Consider the following 21,241-nt stretch of genomic DNA (forward strand, 5'->3'; position numbering starts at 1 on the left):
AGTTGCTTCCTAAATGTTAAGTTTCTGGTTTCAGTAGAAGCTGTTGTAGCTAATTTTACCCTGCCAAATCATTCTTATCTCATTGGAAGCTGTGGTAATAATGTGGATGTATGCCTTGCAGAATAAAGAATGCAAAACTCCCTCTGCTACTAACTTCTTTAACCAAGATAATTAGGAATCACCTAATTTAGCCCTGAACATTCAATAGTGAATAACATATTCTCATTTGAAAGAAAGATTTTAAGACATAATAAATATTCTTTTTAATCGAATTAATCTTTGTTTGCATAAGCAGACCCATCTCAAGGGCAGGCCGAAGAATAGAATTTGCTCATACATTATACAATACACCTCTGTCTACAACTGTGAATTTGCAAGTTGCAGAAATTTAGCATGCATTGCAGGGATGAGTACACTTCTTACTTTCTAACTGTAATGTCAATACTTGCAACATCACCAAATCAATAGGAAAATAGCCAAGTTTGGCCATATGAAAAAAGCATTTTTTTATTTGTTGTTGGCTGCTCATCTCTCATAACAAAATATCACCTACTATGTGATTTAAACAACAGAAACACGTCTCTCATAGCTATGGAGTTTAGAAGTCTAAGATCAGGGTTCCAGCATGGTCAGTTTTTGGCAAAGGGTCTCTTCCTGGCTCACAGATGGCTGCCTTCTTGCTGTGTCCTCATATAGTGGAGAGAGGGCCAGAAAGTTTTCTGGTATCTCTTCTTATAAGGGGCTGTAGTCCTATCATGAGGGCCATATCCTCATGACCTCATCTAACCTTAATTACTTTTGTAGAAGTCTTATCTCCAAATACCATCACACTGAAATTTGGAACTTTGACATCTGAGTTTTGGGGAAACACAAACATTCAGTCCATACCATTAGTACTTTCTATAGTGATTTTATAATTAAAATAACTATAAAAAGAATGAAAAGTAGTGAAAAATGTCCTGGATTAAAAGTCAAGAGATTTGAGTTTTATTACAACTCCCTATGTCCTTGAGCTAGACATTAAATATTTCTCAGTTTCTTTCATTTGTTAAAATGAAACAGGTACACTAGAGACTCACCACTAAAGCTAATATTGCATTTATTCAAAGCAAAAGAAATGTTATAGAATGTAATTTTTCTAACACTGGCTAAAATTAATTTCTCTCCAGCTGTGAAAAGGCAATTGAATTATAGCCTTCTTTTCCCTTTCAACAATTATCTTTTCCAAACAAAAATCTAGTTTTGTTGCTAGAAATAAATTCCAATATCTATAGGAGAGACAGTTTAACATTGCAAAACCATGTATAATGTATATCACATGACTGATGAAGAATTAACAAAGAGACATTGGGAACAATCCACTGGAGAAAAAGTTTAAATTATTCCAAGTTTCTTATTAATTTTCTTTCATCATCTCACCTTCATCTCTGAATTCCTTCATACAGGACCAGATTTAATACAATTAGTTAATAATCTTTCCTCTTTCATAGTGATACATAATTGCCTAAGCTTCATTTTATAAGGGTAATATGTAGGTTACATGACTGCCGCAAGATACTTTTAGGTACCGTGATATTTAGATAGTATTTAGAAATTTTGTTATTCACAGGATTCAGACATCTCACAAAGTCTAAGAATAAAAACAAAAACTGGAAAGTTAACAAGTATTTATTGAGAGTTTAATAGTGGCTTGTAACTCAATCAATGCTTACATTTTTTTAATTAGAGTTGGACACAGAAGATACTCCATAGTGACACTAGGAAGCCGTAGAAATGATTTCTACACAACATGGAATTGATTTTTAGATAGAATCCAATCAGTGGGCGCTTCCTCATATCAAAAAGCCACAGAAATACTTCTAACGACTTTCAACCCCTGAATATAGAACAGAGCAAAACCTCTCAGAGATACCATGCTGCAGCAATGCTTGTAAAGTACAACTTAACAAATATTTGATAAAATCTAATATCAGGAAATATTCTTGTTGTGACATAAGGAGAAAACCAGTCAGCTATTTCCAGAGTTGTTAAATGACAGATCACATCCTGACCAGAATCATCAAAGTCTAGACTAGGCCAAGAAGGTTTACAAACTCAGTTCCATCAGTGTCACTCCCAGAAGTTTGATTCCTCTGGAAGAAATAAAAAGAAAACTAAAATAATAAATTATAATAATAGCTAACCTTTATTAGGCTCACATTATGCACCAGGCTGTGTCTCCAAGTTCCTTATAATAACAATCTGGTATTCATTCTATGGGTCCAGGTTTGCTGCAAAGGAGGTTCAGAAGTCCTGTAAGCGTTTTTGGCACCAGGGACTGGTTTCATGAAAGACAGGTTTTCCACAGACCAAGGGGTGAGAGAATGGTTTTGGAATAATTCAAGTGCATTACCTTTATTGTGCATTTTATTTCTATTATTATTACATTGTAATATATAATGAAATAATTATGCAACTCACCATAATGTAGACTCAATGGGAACACTGAGCTTGTTTTCCTGCAATGAAACGGTCCCATCTGGGGGCGATGGACGACAGTGACAGATCATCAGACATTAGATTCCCATAAGAAGTACACAACCTAGAACCCTTCTAATAGGGTTCGCCCTTCCATGAGAATCTAATGCCGCCACTGCTGATCTGGCAGGAGGTGGAGCTCAGGTAGTGATGCAAGTGATGGGAGCAGCTGTAAATACAGAGGAAGCTTTGTTTGCTCACCTCATGCTGTGTGGCCCAGTTAGTTCCTAACCATCCGTGGTCCAGGGGTTGGGGACCCCTGGGGTAAACTATTTAAATCAATCTCTTAGAGATCAGAGAATTTATCTCTTTTCAAGTGATCAGGTCACTAGTGACATCAAATATAGTCTCTTCCTCCTGTTGAGTGGGCATGAACAAACACTGAAAAATACTCTCACCAACTTTTTCTTTCCTAAACTCCATAAGGACCATTTGTCACTAACATGCTTCCATTTCCAAGATTACAGTTTCTTTTACATTAGTTATATTTTGTGGTGCTTGTTTCCCAGCACTTCTGTCCCTTCAGTAAACTCTCTTCTCCAAATCAGACTGTAGGATGGGTTATTTCTAGGAAAAGCTCCTCCAAATAAACTGATTCCACCCACTATGTATTCATTCTGATGTCTTGTTCCTGTGATTTGAAGCACTTTTGGAACCTGAAGCTAACAGTTTATAATTGCTTCAACTTTCTGAATGTAAGGAGGGGCAGGGATTGCAAAACAAAAAGCAAGAGAAAGATTTTGCGACCATTATCATTCTTAACTAGCAAAGGAGAATTAGTCATCCATGTTCTCATTCACAAAACACTATCTGTAAGTAAGCTATGTGCTTACAAGCTACATGAGGACAGAGTATGGGGGAATAAGCACAAGTTTGGGCCAAATTATTACATATAAGTTCTTTAATGATAGAAATCACTTCTTAATTATTTTTGTATCTTTGAATTGCCCAGCACAGTGACTACACACTCTAGACACTGAATAAATATCTGGTGAATAAATGAATAAATAAATGCTTTCTTAGCAAACTATAGATTGGTAAAAGGGAGAAAAATTAAAATTCAAATGTGAATAATTCATATATTTTAACAGTTTAGATTAAAGTACCTCATGAAGAATGAGGATAATGGCTAAATTTGAGCAGAATGTGGGATTTTTGTGGAGACTTATTATTTAACATGACCAATGCAATAAATATCTTTCATAATAATACCTAATTATTTAATCTGACAACTCAGGCTGTTATCAGGTGTAGCCTCCAAAAAGATATGTCCAAGCCCAAATCCCTAAGACCTGTGAATATCGCCTTATTTGGAAAATGGGACTTTGTAAACATAATTAAGGAAAAGTTCTTAATTAAAGATTATCCTAGATTGCCTGGGTGGGCCCTGAATTCAATGACAAGTACCCTAAGAGACAGAAGAGCAGGATGCAACATGACCAGGGAGGCAGAGATTGGAGAGATGTCACCGAGAAATGCAATGAATGCTAACAGCTACCAGATGATCAAAGAGACACAGCATGGATTCTCCCCTAGAACCTCCAGAGGACATAGAGCCTTGCTGACATGTTGACTTTGGACTTCTGGCATGCAGAATGGTGAGAGAATACATTTTTGACATTTTAAGCCACCCAGTTTGTGGAAACTTGTTACAGCATGCCTAAAAATCTAATATAAATGACGACCCCTTCCTTCCCCTGAAATCAACCTTGAGTTGCATCTTTTGTTCATCAACCATCCATCCAACAGCACTGCTTTTAAAATATACTCAACATCCAACCCCTTCTCACCACTTCCGCTGCTCCCACTGATCCTAGCCACCATCCTGGATTTGCCTTTTAAAGAGTCTCCTTAATCCTGCCCATCCCAACAACAATTGATTCTCAACACCTGGACTGCAACAGTTAAACTTAAGTCTTACCATGTGAAAACACTGCAAGCTCCCCACCCCTTCTGGAATTACCTCCAGAATAAAAGCAAAAATCCCCACATTGGCCTACACAGCCCGGAGTCACCGACTGACCTCATCTCCTACTACTTTCTCTAATGTCCCATGTGTTAAATCTATGATTTGTTAATGACTTTGGATATTTGGGAAGCATACAATAATGTCCAACATTTTTTGAAGCAGTACATCATGCCTTGCCCAAGTAATTAATTATTTTTAATTTGTGACTTAAGTAAAATAGTCTTTGCTTTATGATCAAGGAGACAATTGTGTATCTCCTCTTTATTTCCAAAGTTATAAACTACTCTCAGAAGCACAAATAATGATTAGTTAATGAATAATGTAAGAGAGTAGTGAGAATGACAGAAATTTAGCTTCAAAAATGAGCAAATCTATCAAAGTAAAAGCTATTTCTCTACTATGGTCAGGATGGTAGCAGGTATATTATCACTACAGGAAGCAAATTTGACTGTCAAGTCGATGAGGAATAATTACAATTGTCAGGCAGAGAAATGATGAGATTGTGAGAAATTGAGCATTCCAAAATTCTCATGAAAGTGTTGACTTCATGTTATAGTCCCCAAACTCATTTTAATGCTATAAGATCCAACTCACTTTTCCAGAAGTTATTGTTGCCAGTTTTCATCCTGCCAATTGTGAGATGTTCCAGTGTGATTTTTGTGTTTGTTTGTTTTATTTGTTTGAGAATTCATTATCACATTGTCAGATCTCTAGGTCATTGCTTGGAGAGGCAATTCTAGTAGTGTTTTAAATCACCCATGTGATAAACCTTTTCTTTGGAAAGATCTCTCCCCCAATCATCCAAAATAATTTCATAATCTCTCTGGGTTTGAAAGTTTATAGATTTGAGGCCCACATAATTCTTTCCTTGGCTAAGATAATAAGCTAAAAAGAACTTTCCCAAAATATATTGAAAACAAAATTGTGACATTCTATTAAGTATCCATTTCAACAAATACTTTTTCAAAAATTTCGAGCAGATCAAATACTTCTACAATTTAGGCTTGTGGGTCCCCTTCTAATTTGTTAGGTACATGGCTTGCAGAACTCTTAAGAGTGCAGCACTTGCTTTGAAGTCAGTATTCTTGAAGGCTCTAGAGACAGTGGGCTCAGAAAAGCACCTCAGGCCTCTATACAGGAGACAGACCTGGTGTAATTTGTACAACAGCCCACAGCATTATCAGTGCACCTTGTAATTTTGCCAGATCTTATAAACTAAGCAGGCGTGGCCCTAGTCATTACAGAGATGGGAAGCCTCCAGGGTAAACCCAATTGCTGCAGAAACTATCATTAAAACTATTATTGAACATCTATCTGGTGCCAAAAATACATCCAACTCATTGTAGTCATTTGTATCTGCAGCAAGATGATGCTTCTGCACTTCACAAGAAACAATGAATGCCTTGGCAATTTTAACCTAGGGAAATGCTGAAATGAAAAAGCACTTGTCCCAAAAGGCACTCAGGCAACATCATCCTGCCCCTACAACCCCATTCTGGATCACTGCCAGTTCCAGCATCCTTTGTCATTCCCTCATGCAGCCAAGATTCTGAAGGGAGGCCCAGATACAATTTGATCATATTTGGACAACTTTATCTCTAAAATACTTCTCAGTCTGTCTCCTCTTTCTTCACGCCAAATACCATTGCCTTAGTCCAGTCCTTCACACTTTTGACCAGGACTAACACAAGAGCTTCCTAACTGGTTCTCTTACTTCCTGTCTACCTTCCTCCCCAACCCCAGATCTATCCCCCTTACATACATCCTCCATACTGTAGACAGAGTGATCTGCCTGAAACACAAATCTGATCATTTCACTCCCAAATTTTGAATGGCTCTGAATTCACTCATTGATTCATTCATTTAATTCATCAAATAAATACCCAGTACTCAGCACTAGGAATACAACAGTAAACAAAACAGACACACCTCTACCTTCTTGAAGCTTGCATTCCCGTGGGCAAGATGGGAAATAAGCAAACAGATATAAAAATATGTATACATATGGAGGGGGGAGAGTAAGTGAGGGGTGGGGAATTTTTTAGAAGGAGTAGTCAAGGCAGTCCTTTATGATCACAAAGGGATGAGGGGAGAGAGTCAGCCATGAGGCAGGGTGAGGCAGTGTTGGGCCAATTCAAGTGAGGCCTTGCCTTTCAGGCCTTGGTAAGAATGCGGATTTTATTCTAGATGGGATGATGCCATCGGGGGTTTGAGCACTGGTGAATGACATTTTATTTTTTCTTACGTTAGGTTCTGGGGTACGTGTGCAGATTATTCAGGATTGTTGCATAGGTACACACATGGTAATGTGGTTTGTTGCCTACATCCCCCTGTCACCTACATCTGGCATTTCTCCCCATGTTATCCCTCCCTGACCTTCCACCCCACCACTGTCCCTCCCTTGGCCACCCCCCAGTGTGATGCTCCCCTCCCTGTGTCCATGTGTTCTCATTGTTCATCACCTGTCAATGAGTGAGAACATGCAGTGTTTGATTTTCTGTTCTTGTATCAGTTTGCTGAGAATTATGGTTTCCAGATTCATCCATGTCCCTAAAAAGGACACAAATTCATCATTTTTTATGGCTGCATAGTATACCATGGTGTATATGTGCCACATTTTCTTTGTCCAGTCTATTGTCGGGCATTTGTGAATGACATTTTAGAGGCAACACGCTCACTCTGTGCATAGGGTAAACCAGAGAGGGGCAGAAGTGGGAGCAAGGAGACCTAATCACCAGACTAATTGTGGAGCCATTGATCCTGGTGAAGGTAATGGTAGCTTGGATTAGCTTTGATGATGATCAGATTTGGATATCTGGTCAAAAGATTTGCTGAAGGACTGAATGTGGGTATGCAAAAAGCAAGGAATGAAGGACTCAGAACTGCCTACAGAAAAAAACAACCCATGTGTGGCATCCAAGTCCTTCTAGATCTGACTCCTCCTTCTCTCTTTAGCCTCATCTCACACCGCTCCATGCCTGAAACATTTTCTTCCAGTATTTCTGAGTTCTGGGAGTTTCTTTACTCGGGCTTGCACAAAGCAAAGGTTCAATGAATGTTGATCTGAACTGAACCTCCTAAGAACTCTCCATACCATCAGGTCAGCCAGATCACGGATCAGAGGAATGATATCATCAAAGGAAAATAGAAAGCAATGCTTTCCTGGATAAATCCCCTTGCACGGAAGGGTGTGCTGACCACATGAATCAGGCACTCTTCTTATGGAGTCAAGTCCTGTGGTCAAAGTTAGCCAGCCCCAAAACATCTCTGGATGTGATAAACATAGGCATCAAAGATTAATAGCTTGGGGGAAAGAGAAAAAGAACACACTTGCCCACTCTATTTTACAATGAGGGTAACAGGCATCTAGAAAAATGAAAAACCAGGCACTAGCTTCCTGTTACCTCCACATGCATCCTCAACAGCAGCCCATGCTGCTTTTCACAGCCATGTCTGGTAGACAACATTGAGAGAATCAGTCTGCAAGCTGCAGGTACAAAGCAGTGTTCAGGGGATCTATAATCATATTACATAAAGTGGGGTTTATATAAAGTTGACAGAACGTGCTGATGTGAGCCATTTACAGTTCAATTGTAACAGAGCAGTCTGGCAAGCAGCTAGCTTTATCAGGGATATGATGTACTTTGGATTCTGCTATCAAGTCAGATTTAGACTAACAATCTGAAGGGAATGCAATCCCCCTTTTAAAAATATTTCCTTTCTTAGATCCAGTAAATTAAAAGAAGCTAGATGAGTCTACATAATCCCAGGAAACTTTTCATTACTTTATAAAGAAATGAAAATCATCTAAAAATTTTGTTCAAGGAAAACATAATCAGTACACAAAATTTGATTTAATACAGTAGATAAGAAATCTTTTATAAAAAAAGAAATATGTTCCTTTGAACTTAAGATATTTTCCAGATGAATTAATTAAATATTTTAATATATTTCAGCATAGCTTTACTATGTACCATAAAACACAAAGCCAGTGAAAATTCTACAAAGGGACTAAATTATAGAAGAGACACAGACTATCAATCTATATGTGTTGTATGTGTGGAAAGATTAAGAACTGTTCTCCTTAAAAACGCAGGACTATATTGCTACGTGATTTTACTTTCAGATGCATTTTCAAATATTTGTTTAAAATGTTTTCCAAATTTGTTTTGGATTCTTTTATGTTTTTAATTGTTTTTACTATGCTGAAACTTTTTATTTTTATAAATAAATAATTCAATTGTGTGTGTATGTATGCGTGTGTGCGTGTGTGTGTGTGTGTGTGTGTGTGTGATGGGAAAAGGCTTTCCCTGTCACAAGAGTGTATAATACTACCCACCCTTGTTTGTTTGTTTATACTTCTATCTTTTCAGTTTTTCACTAAATATTCAATCCACTTAGGATTAAAGTCAGTATTGAGCTCTTTTTTTTCTCTGAATGACTATAAACAGTTTTCTTCACTATTCATTAAATAATTCACATTTTTTACACTACCACCTTTATCATAGATTTTGTTCCCTAATTTACATGAGTCTCTTTCTGAACTCATTGTTATATTTCATCCTTCTATTTATTCCTGCACTGAGAACCGCATATGTTTACTTATTCTTTACCACTTTTCTTTTTCAGAATTCTATTGGCTATGATATCCATTGGCTATTATTATTATTTTCAATATTGCTGGCTATATGTATGTATTTATTTATTATTTTAATTTTTATTTGTTGGGGCAGGACTGAGTCTCCCTCTGTCACCCAGGATGGAGTGCAATGGCACAATCTCATCTCACTGCAGCCTCCACCTTCTCGGTTCAAGCAATTCTCTTGCCTCAGTCTCCGGTATAGCTAGTATTACAGGGCATGCCACAACACCCAGCTAATTTTTGTATTTTTAGGTGAGATGGGGTTTCACCATTTGGCCAAGCTGGTCTTGAACTCCTGACCTCAAGTGATCCACCCACTCAGGCCTTCCAAAGTGCCGGGATTACAGGCATGAGCCACTGCACCTGGCCTGTTGGCTATATTTATGATCCAAGATTATCTTTAGAATTATTTAGTCAAATTCCCTCCAAAAAACTCATCTGTGGTTTTGATGAGGATTACCATTCACATATAGATTGAGTTTGAGATCACTGTCATCTTTACATACAGTGTGCATTTCTAGCTAAGAAAAGATGTCTTTCCATTTTTCTTATCTTCTTTTATGCCTCTCTATTAGTCTATTTTGTACTGCTATGAAGAAATACCAGAGACTGGCTAATTTATAAAGAAAAAGACATTTAATGGACTCACAGTTCCACATAACTGGGGAGGACTCACAATCATGGTTGAAGGCAAAAGAAGAGCAAAGCCATGTCTTATGGCGGCAGGCAAGAGAGCATGTGCAGGGGAACTGCCCTTTATAAAACCATTAGATCTCGTGAGACTTATTATCAAGATAACAGCACAGGAAAAACCCGCCCCCATAATCAATTACCTCCCACTGTGTCCTTCCCACAACACATGGGGATTATGAGGGCTGCAATTCAAGATGAGATCTGGGTGAGGACACAACCAAACCATATCAGCCCTTAGGTACATTTTATCCCTTTCTTCATAGGTTACACACATTTCGTGTTACATTTATACCTCAGAATTGTTGGTGTTTGCAATTTAGAAATTATAATTTGGTCATATCCTATACATCAAGATTCAAAAAAAGATCTTAGACCCTTTCAATCACACCCTATTAATGTATCACTAATTTTAATTGCTATCTCATCCCATAACAAATGTGTCTTTACTGAGTTTCTTCAGGCATACATACCCTTTGGAATTTTACTATTTATAGCTACTTAGTATCTTTTAAATACTCTCAATATTTAGGTAGATTCTCACGCTGTGAATCCATACTTGCCAAAGTAGAATTAAACAAAACAAAAGAAAAACAAAAAACGCTACTCTTTCCAGACTTACTTGCAGCTACAGTACAAGCATCAGACCTAGCCTGTACCAAGAAAATACACCCATAGAAGACTAAACCTGTGGAAGGTAGCAACATGACCAGTGGCCACATGTGGGGGAACTAATCTGACAAATGTGATAGTGGAGGCATCTGATTCTTCAGGGGATGTCTGACTGCTGGTATGGGGCACCACATGCAATCAGAGAAGGGTGACAGCTGGTGTCTTGGAGACAGCAACCTTAAGGCATGGTGAGGCATAGCTTTGACCTGTGTTGGTGGAGAATGTGTTGCATTCGAAAAGGGGTGATAGCCCTTGCAGAGATTCTGTGAGCTACCTGAGACACTTTAAGAAGTCTCTCTCTTCAAACTATCCAAAATGGAGTCTGGTATTTGCAACTAAAAACCATGACCAATTCATAAACAAAAGATGGAAATTCATGCAATAGGCACTAAGGAGAAAGAACTGGAAGCAAAAGTGAATATATTTTGTCTATGCTTATCTTTCTATTCCTCTGGCATCTATTTAATTATGGCCTTTACCATACATGCCTTTAATTAGTAAAGAAGGCTCCTGTTTGAATTCCTCAAGTGCTGGTAAACTGGGCTCCGTGGTATGAAGGGCAAACATACTTTCACAGCACAGGACTTCGATCCTTCAGTTGTTTAATTAACCATGCCTTATGGAGAAAATGTGTGAATTTACTAATTTTTTTAATACTTGTTAATATTGGCCACCAGTATGTCTAGAAGAGATTTAAGTATAGGTATGCTTAAACACACAAATTATGTGTTCATACATAGCTATTAATCCACAAATAAGACAATAAACACATACATACTGCTAAACTACATACTGGTCTCAGCTATACCATTCACCACCAATAATTACACATATTTTACAGGGTTTCCAAGCCACGTTAATAAGCTAGAAGAGACCAAGTTTTCAGAATTGAATAGGGACTTATTGCTTTGGTTATTAGTTTCCCATTTCTAAACACCAGCGAAAGGTAAAAAAATAAAAAATAATAAAAACTCTTTAATATTGCTACATATAAAATACGGAAAAGTGAAGCCCAATATATATTCCATTTTTTTCTTTGCCTACTCTCTCCATCTCATACACATAGTTGACCCCTTTCCCCTGTCTTGTCTCCTTTCCATTTCCTCAACTATATAGTGAAATCTCTGCTCTGTTCTTCCTTAGTCAAAGTTCAAAGACACCTAGCACTTCTATTCTATTTGCTTTAACCAAGACTAAGATCACCCCTATTGATTCCTACAAATACACCTCATATTCTGTTAGTCTTTAAAGAATAATGATTAACAGAGGATGAATTCCCAGAATGCTCACACCACCTCGAGTGCCATTATGTTTCTCAAGCTCCAGAATCTGCAATCTCCATTTTAAAAAAAAGAATTGTATCTTCTCCAGAGCTTAACACAGTCCCTGACACATATAGGGTGCACAAGCAATATTTATTAAATGATGTTTTGTTATTGATCAGTTTCTTGAATATATGTGAAAAAAGGCATTATAACTAAATTTTAATTTCCAATGCATTCGAGGTGGTCCATGGTTCAAATAGCAAAAATATTTTTCATCAGTGCATATTTTTTCCTTCTAAAATTTGTTTTTATAATTTCCTTTAGAACAGAGAAGAGGAAAGAAAATTAATATTCATTCCAAAATTGCCTTAAATGGATATATTTTTTGAAAAGTTCATGGTTCTGCTCATATTAGCAACTACATGCACCAGACATAGCTTATTCAAGTGACATAATCAACAGAGACCATCTCACAAAGAGTTTAACTGAAACATTTAGCCAGTGAGAGTCAGTGGGATTATCTTCACTATTTTATTAATATATATTATTAATATGTATTGGAATCAGTATTTCTAGACTCCATATTATATAATCTGTGGAAAAATTTCTATCAGATTAAAAGTCTTTTCTTTTTTCTGATCTAATAGGCCATGCTATCTAAAGAGTCTTTTCCTGTGAGGACATGGCTAAAATGAGTTTTTAAATACTGATTTCTTTGGCTCTAAATCCAGTTGTCCCTCTAAAAGATAAGCCACAACGCAGATAGCTGCCACCAATTTTTTTTGTGTGTGCAATGATTCATTTTTCTCCAATTGACCTTCCTTTTTCAATAATAATTGCAATAAAAATTAATAGCAATTGGGAAATCAAGAAGGATTTTACCTAAGAAATTTGACAATGTAAGAAAAACTAAATGGTAGCGGCCTTTAGAAGTACTTTCTTGAAATCATGTATTTATTGCTTCAGACTAATCATGTAACTTGTAATTACTGGCTTGCAAAGAAATACAATTAAGAAACATTTTCTTTTCATATAAAAAAGATGAATATTTGTTCTCTAATAAAGCAAAAATGATGACAGAATGAAAAAGGAAAAGAAGGTAAGCTCTCCCAAACCTACAAAATTGTGATTGATTCTTCTTTTTAAAGAATACAAAAGGGTCCTTTCTTGGCCCTTTATAGGAATTTATCTCCTCAGCTTCAAACATATTTAACAGGAATATTATGGTTTAATGCCTATATATCACATTGAAAAGAAAGGACAAAACTGTAAACAAGCATTGGTAAGTGATGTGTTTGCTGTTAGAAGCCTTTCAAAGCCATGCTGAAGAAAATCAAGTCCATGACTGTTGGAAACAAACAACAACAAAAAGTGACAGTTACTAATAGTAAGTGGTCACTTACAAAGCAGAGGATTCTTTTACTCCTGAAGTCTCCACATTGTTGACTTCAGTCTGGGTAGCCCATTTCTTGGCTATTTCATATTTGTGTCAACCCCAGTGATCTCTGTTCCTTATGTGCCACACTGCAGATTAAGGTCACTGATTTTGCACAGAGCAACATGAAGGGGAAGAAAAGAAAAACAAAAATGAAACAGAACAAGAACCAATTTCAATCAGTAACTAGGAGGAAAAAGGTCAGTCTGTTAACAATTATCTATTAAACGGCCACTATGCATGGAGGCCTGGAATAAATTCTGTATGGGGAAACAGGAAACAGAAGACAGTAACCATGTCTCCTGAAGAGCCCAAACTCTAACGGGCATAGAACAAATCTAACAGAGACAGAACAATTATAAAAATAATGACATACAAAAATCTAGGAAAAATACATATTAACAAACTGAGTTTTCCATGCAGGAACAAAATCGAAGATCTTCACCACTTTGCTGAATTTAAGGGATAGATCATAGGACAAGAAAGCTGGGTCAAACAAACACAACCCGTATGTATTAACCTCTTATCATGCAATTGTCTGAACCTTTGAGTTTATTCCTTACATGTGAATTCAAGGGTTTAAAGAAACCTTTTAATACCAAAATGATATTCAACAGAACCATTAATTTAAATCTTCATTGGAAAGTGAATGTTTCCCAAACCTCTTTAGTTTAGTTAAAAAAAAAAAAGTCAATTTTATTACTATTTTTCATTGGATTCCTAGAAAAAAAAAATTTCTCCATTTGTGAATCCAGGCCAAGCAAGCAGAAGACTATATGAAAAATGAAAGATGGCTCTGGCTACCCCATGGAGCATCAGGGAGACGGCTGTGTGACTGCTGCTTCTCCTCATAGGGGGCTGTCCAAACAGAGTGAATTTTTGAAAAATGGTAGAAGATGAACATAGAACAGCAACCTGAGAAAACTCACCACGCATGCCAAGCTTGCCAAGGAAGCTTTTCCTTCCTTCTTTCGTGTTGGCAATAAGCACCACCAAAACACAAGATCACATGCATTAAAATTTTTCAAGACAAGTTCCTATCTCAAAAATAGTAAGTTCCTAGCAGGAGCAGAAGAAAAGGTATGTTGATCCTTTTGCAGATAGATGGTTATTACTGTGGATGCCAGTATTTTTGTTGGACTTTGGTTTTTTTTTTTTTTTTTTTTTTTTTTTTTTTTTTTTGTAGTACTCAAAAAAAAAAAAAAATGCCATCCATCTGTCCTTAATCTGGAAATGAGTCACTGGTTTAATAGCTCTTGTTTAAAGCTCACAGGATCGCTATACATTGACTTGACTGCCTAAATGTGAAACTCAGGCCTTCAATTAGACACCCAAGTGAGAAAATTATGAGAGTAACAGAATTGTGTTTTTTAATAACCATTTATTGTCATCAGTATATTTAACTTAATATCTTATGTCTTCCCTGACATCTAGTTAAAATGTTAGTCTCATTTCACTGAAATTGATGAAATCTAAAATGTATAATTAATGACCTCCTTTGCAGAAGAGCAGAAAATTAACTTTATTTCTTTTAGAAAAGGTGTTATTCTCATGAATAACCAAATTTATCTAAGTTGTTGGAAGTAGTTTAGCTTAATAGTCTTATAAAAAAAGATCACAGAATTTTTATTCTTCCTTTTGCAAAAGAAACAAAAGCTGCATGTTCTGTAACACTAATGTTCAAAGTCAGAAATTTTATACTGACTACTTTCATGCTTAGCCCCTCGCCTCATTGCTTGCTATAAACCCCTTTTCTAACCTTTTGTATTATTTCTGCATTTCTCTGCCACCTACCCAACTCCCACCCTCACAAGACAGTAAGGTCTTTGGAAAGCAAGAAAGGGGTCTTATTCATTATAAATTTCAGAGCATTATAAATCTCTTAGTCCAACAATGAGTATCTAGTAGGTGCTCAATAAATGTTTGCTCACAAATATTTTAAAATTTAAATTTATAAACAGGCAGAAGATTTTTATTTTGTTTCTGTATATAAAAATGGAGAATTGCTGACATCAGAGCCCCGATTATGGCAAAACTTCCAAGTAGGCAGATGATATGTGAGCAATCCCTTGCCCAGCTCCACCTTCCCCATCTGGCCTGGAGCCGCTGTTGAAGTGAATCACATAACATTCCTTCCTATCCTTAAGGCTGTTCTTGATACCAGAATAAGTCATGCTCTCCAAGATTGAGAACCCATGTCAGGAGGGCTTAGCCATGCATAGTGTCTTATTCCAAATACATATATGGCCCTGGAGAAACTCCTCTAAACTTCCCCATGTCCCTAATCAGTAGGAGGAGTGCAATGCTGGCCTGAACAGGAAAATGCAGAGCTCCTTAGAGAATGTGCATATGCTTTAGGAAGATGCTCCAATAGCCTAGGTCTGTTTGGAGAAGGAAAGATTTCAAGTTGCTGGAAGTTGGTGGTCTAGAGCACTATAAGTATGGCGGGGGTAAGTATCAAGACTCTGAAGAGTGCTTATCTAAATCTTCTTGGAGTCAACTGTGTTTCTGCAATCAGCAGGTCCAGTGCTCCATCACACATGGGTTAGAGTGTTTGGCTCTTTGCTGTCCACTTGTGCTCCACCCTGGTTAGTATCAGGGATTCTCAGTAGGGAATGAAAAGGCTGGAACAGAAACCCTTTGGCTTCAACCTCCCCAGCTCCAAGAGTACCAGCATCTAGAAGAAGAATGATCAGGGTTAGCTTGAGGCTGTGGTCAAATGAAGCTCAAAGTCCTACTCCTGCACTAGATAGCTCAAAGCATCAAGCCCAAGGATAAAGCATAGAACAAAAATAGTTCTAAGCACAGGGTTTGCAGTGGGAGGCAAAGGGCCAGTGGGTTCAGAGACAGAGCCGTGATGACATGGCAGTAGTAGAAGCCTTTGATGGAGTTCCATATACAAATCCACCAGCAAGCAGAGAACTGTTAGGGGCCATGCAGGTTTGTACTTATTGTTTTCTCAGTACCCAAGAATATCAGAATAGGAGGAGAATCTTACAGGATCCAAGAACATGCCCTTCCAAGAGGTTTTTAATTTTTGAGTGGTTTTTTTTCCCAAAATCAGAAACAGAGAAGTACCCATTGGCTCTTGGAGGAAAAGAGCACTGATATGGAAGATCACAAAAATGATATGAAGGCAACTTTGGTGAAGGCACCAGAAAAAGCCCCAGGGAAGTCAGCAAAAATGGAGACCTAGCCATGGACAGTATCTCATTCCAAATACATATATAGCCCTAAAGAAATCCCTCTAAACTTCCCCAAGTGCCTAATCAGTAGGAGGAGTCCAATGCTGGCTTGAGCAGGAAGATGCAGAGCTCCTTAGAGAATATGCATGTGCACATTCCAGGAGTGGCATCCCTGACTGAGACCAATCAAGGGGAAGCCAGAATAACTCAAATACTTGTACTGATATGTTGCCTTCACCAAGAAACATAAGCGTTTGAGTTACACGAGGCACAGTTTTCTAAAGGAAACAATCAGGATGCTATACTCTCCTGTGGTATGCAAACTCTGCCTGTGAAGAAACTGTCACAATTAGATTGAATGGCTGTAACTTGCCTTCAAGAAGGAGCATTCATGTGAGAATGAAAGTCACCTGGGTGCTTCATGCATAGACAGAAGGGAAGAGGGAGCCTTCATTTGTCATCTGCATAAAAATTATTCAGCTAATCATTGAATGGTCACTAGGCACAAGATATTGTTTTGGGCACTGGTGATAGATAGTACTGAGAAAAAAAGGTAAAATCTCCATCCTTCTTTCTACTTGGAGAAATAAATCAATAAATAAAACATATTTTTGAGACAGTAGGAAGCACTGTGTAGGAAATACATCAAGGAAATTGGATAAGGAATGTTGGTGGGGGAGAGTTTACAAATTGCAAATAAGGTATCTAGACGAGGTCTCACCAAGAAGGTGATGCTTGACAGGTGACATCTTCAAACATTTTTTTTTAAACCAGGAAAATGTATATTATCTTTAAACAAATGTGGAGGGCTGTGTAGAAAGATCAAAGAAGAGGAAAGGATGCCAGATAGGGGTAAGGCATCTGCTGAGAAGTGTATGTGGAAATGGGGGCAGCAGGTCCAGCACTTAAGCGTTTATAAGGAACTCAGGAGTTCCCTGGGGTCCCTACCTCCTCCTTCAGGAAAAGAGTGCTCTCTGTCCTCTGGGTGCAGTCAGAGCCTGTTCTTACAGCTGGTCCTCTCCAGAAGCAGCCAGCTTCTTACTGCTGGTCCTCTCCCTGCCAGCTTCTTTGTGGGATGCCCTTCAGGACCAGATCTCTACCTGGAGCTCAGAGTGTGACTGGAAACCAGGAGAGCATGGGTTGGAATGGGCATCCTTTCCTTTTGCTGCACAAACCTTTTAGCTTCCACAAGGATAACTCACGAGATTGCACAAAGGCAAATTTCTTTTCTAAAGGATTAGTGGAATTTCAGAAGGGAATAAAACAGGCAGAACAAATATTGAAATTTCATCAATCCCAGCACTTTGGGAAACCGAGGTGGGCAGATCATGAGGTTAGGAGTATGAGACCAATCTGCCCAACATAGTGAAGCCCCTTCTCTACCAAAAATACAAAAAAATTAGCCATGCATGGTGGTGGATGCCTGTAAACCCAACTACTCAGGAGGCTGAGGCAGGAGAATCACTTAAACCTGGGAGGTGGAAGTTGCAGTGAACCGAGATGGAGCCACTATGCTCCAGCCCAGGAGACAATGCAAGACTCCATCTCATAAAAAAAAAAAAAAAATCAACTTGAACTTCTTTCTTGAGTGACAAATGCACCTCACAGACATACATGGAGACTTAAACCTTCACAAAGAATGGCCCTGACTTTTCCTAGCTCTATGTATGTTTCTTTTACACACACACAAATGCATACACATACACTAATACAACCAACCTTCCCTCCACTATCACCTCCTCATAGATGGCTATGGATGCTAAGGAAAAACAAGCAACAAAACAATGTAAAACAATCATCCCTGGTTTTTATTGGTTCCTAAATGTCACTTGTCTGGTACAAACATAAATCCCTCAGTAGTGGGTCTCATGGATACTTTCTTATTTTTTAGTATTTTTTAGTACTGTCTGATAGAATTATCTCTATATTTACCCTGTTTCCAACCTATAACCAACCACTTAGTTCCAAAATTCTAGGGGTTCATCCTCCCATCCTTCCCTAAATTGACTCTATTTCAGAAATAGCTCCAAGAACAAAAGCGGCATAGAAATTCAATCACATGGAAAAAAAGGATTCGAAATAGGCAAATTAACCCAAATTTTCCTCCATAGCTAGAAAATATAGTTTGAAATTCATCTCTGAAATTTCTTCCTTGAATGGAAATCCAATTGAATAAAGAAATTAAAGTTACCAGTATATCATTTGTTAAATAGCTGTTGAATACTTGGAAGAAGAGTGAAGGTTGAATTATTTGCTATTAAGTATTTTTGACCTAGCAAGCTATTATAGAGAAAAAAAAGGCCAGTTTAAACACAACCCACACTGGACCAAGCCTCAGAATGGGAAAAACAACACTGTGGCCACTCGGATTTGCCAAGGATGATTTTAATATTTAGTAGAGGAAAATGTGACTATTCTTCTAATATTTAATTAGAGGGATGTCATCTTTGAGAGCGCAGGGCACTCATGTTTTCACCTCCATCTGATTTAATGAGCACTGTCCCTTTTTCTCCCTACAGATTATTTTCCTGTAAAATTCTCTGGATAAGATTACATTTTCATCTAACTAATATTCTCTCTATGCAAATAGATGTTATTTACATATATAAAACTGGTTAAGAAATCAAAATGACATTCAATTGATATTTACAGGCAATTTCATGTGCTTATTTTTCAGTTTCATAGAATTTAAATTTAGCATTTTCTGACTTGGAATCTATTAGGTTGGTATACTTAAGAGTTAAGCTGATTTTCTTTCATTAAAGTTTAGTTTCTGTGGTTTAATCAGTGAACATATAATTGCTTAAAGTATCCACTTTATAAGATTTTTCAATAAATTATCAAGGATGTTTAAATCTAAAAACTGATGCTATTTCTGTACTTGTGGTCATAGATACACAGCACAATTTTTGCAGCTAGTCAGCTTGCTGTACTTTAATCTAATAAGCCAGCTGGAAAAATGGTTCTGTTTTCTCACTGTGGGATTCTTTTTCCTATATGAATATGGCTGTTTCATACTCTATCATTGGGTTTCAAAGGCCATCAAGCTTTACTCTGACTCATTTATTGATTCATCAGGTATACTTAACATTGATTGAGAGCTTACTACATGCTAAGTACATAGTAACGGATTAACTCACTTGCTCCTCATAACAACCCTAGGAAATATCTAGAAATAATGCTCACCTTCCATGTCTGCCATGTCTTCAATAAGTGCAAGAATACATATGTAAAGCATGCAGATTTGCAGGGGCTGACATGTTCTTATTACGTGCAGTGATATATATGAAATGTGCAGCATAATGCCTAGCATCCTCTTCACACAGTAAGCATTCAGCTGGAGTTTGTTCCTGTTGTACTTTCCGTATACATTCCCTTATTATAGCAAGTGGCTCACCATGTTCCAATTATGTATTTAGCCAAATGACCTTAAAGTGCTTAACAGCTAGTAAGTAGCATGGCAGGGTTATTACCCAGGCAGTTCTTGCATTGAGTCCTAGCTCTTAAACAGTATAATATAGTTCTAGATAAACAATGAAATATTAATAATTCCACCAAATCAACACGTTTCCCCTCACTACAGTATTACGGAATGCAGGGGATAATCCTATTACCACAGTTACTGAGAAAATCATCTATAGTCAAATCTAGATGACAATACCATGGGATAAATACTGAGGGAAAATATAAATATGAAAAAAGTGCACACAGTAAAAGGTGTAGTCTGTAGTGAGCACTCTATAAAACCTAGTTAAAATTGGGTAGGACAAGAGCATGAGTCACCTAACCCTGAAGGAAAGGGAAAATGCAGAAGCCCAGTCCCAAAATGAGAAAGGGATAATGAAGCATTTCGTTCATGACCTCGTCTTGGTAATGCTTTTAAGTCAATAAAGAAAGTAGTGCAGTAATTGTAGTTTGTAAAACTTCTAAAGATAGAATCATTCTTAACAGCTACCAGATTTCTCTTTCTGAAACACAAATCTAATATTCCTTTGCCAAAGCCTTCTGGGAGCTGCTCACCACCCACGAGGTTCCCTGTGGTCCAACCCCGTCTCTTGCAATTGTCTCTCCTCTCCTCACCTTGCATTAACCATTTAATGTGGTGGAGAGAACTTGGGTTTTGAAGCCAGAAAGATACATTGAAATTCCTTACTCCATGAGCGCAAACTGAGTGATTTGGAGGAATTTACTTAACCTCTCTGACCCTACTGACCCTTAACCTTTTTGATCCCTTCTCTGTAAACTGCAAATAATCATACATACTTTTAGGGTAATATTAGAATTAAATGCAAAATACATACATATATATTTGTGTATTTGCATATATATATATATATATAGCATGTAACATAATGTTCAACATACCATAAGCATTGTAAGCATTCAATTAGCTTTAATCACATTATATTTTATTTGCATATATTTCTATTACAGCAAGGCTCACACTATATTCCAATAATTCCAAGGTCCTTCATTTATTTAGGGCCCATTTTTCTCATCTTCAAAATGGGCATAGGAATAAGCATTTACCTAGAAGAGTTTTATGGAGATTAAAGAAAATAAGGAAAGTAAGCTGTGTTGTAATCACTCCATAAATGGTAGCTGTGTTACCATTGCTGCTGCTGGTCAGTCCATGAGATTCACTGGGACACAACTCTGTCTTCTTTTTATCCTGGTGTCTTATGTAGACAGCATCAAACAAATGCTATGCAGTAGGTGTTCAACAACATTTCAAAGTGTGAACAAAGGACTTTTATTCATTCTGCTCTGAAGGCAGGATTTCTTGTGATCCTCCAACAACACTGAAGTTTATAGCAGTATCAAATCTCATATTCTTTTTTTTTTTTTTTTTTTTTTTTTTTTTGG

Source organism: Sapajus apella, unplaced genomic scaffold (genome assembly GCF_009761245.1).
Source record: "Sapajus apella isolate SASKATOON/1434 unplaced genomic scaffold, GSC_monkey_1.0 scaffold18, whole genome shotgun sequence".
In the NCBI taxonomy this organism is placed as follows: domain Eukaryota; kingdom Metazoa; phylum Chordata; class Mammalia; order Primates; family Cebidae; genus Sapajus; species Sapajus apella.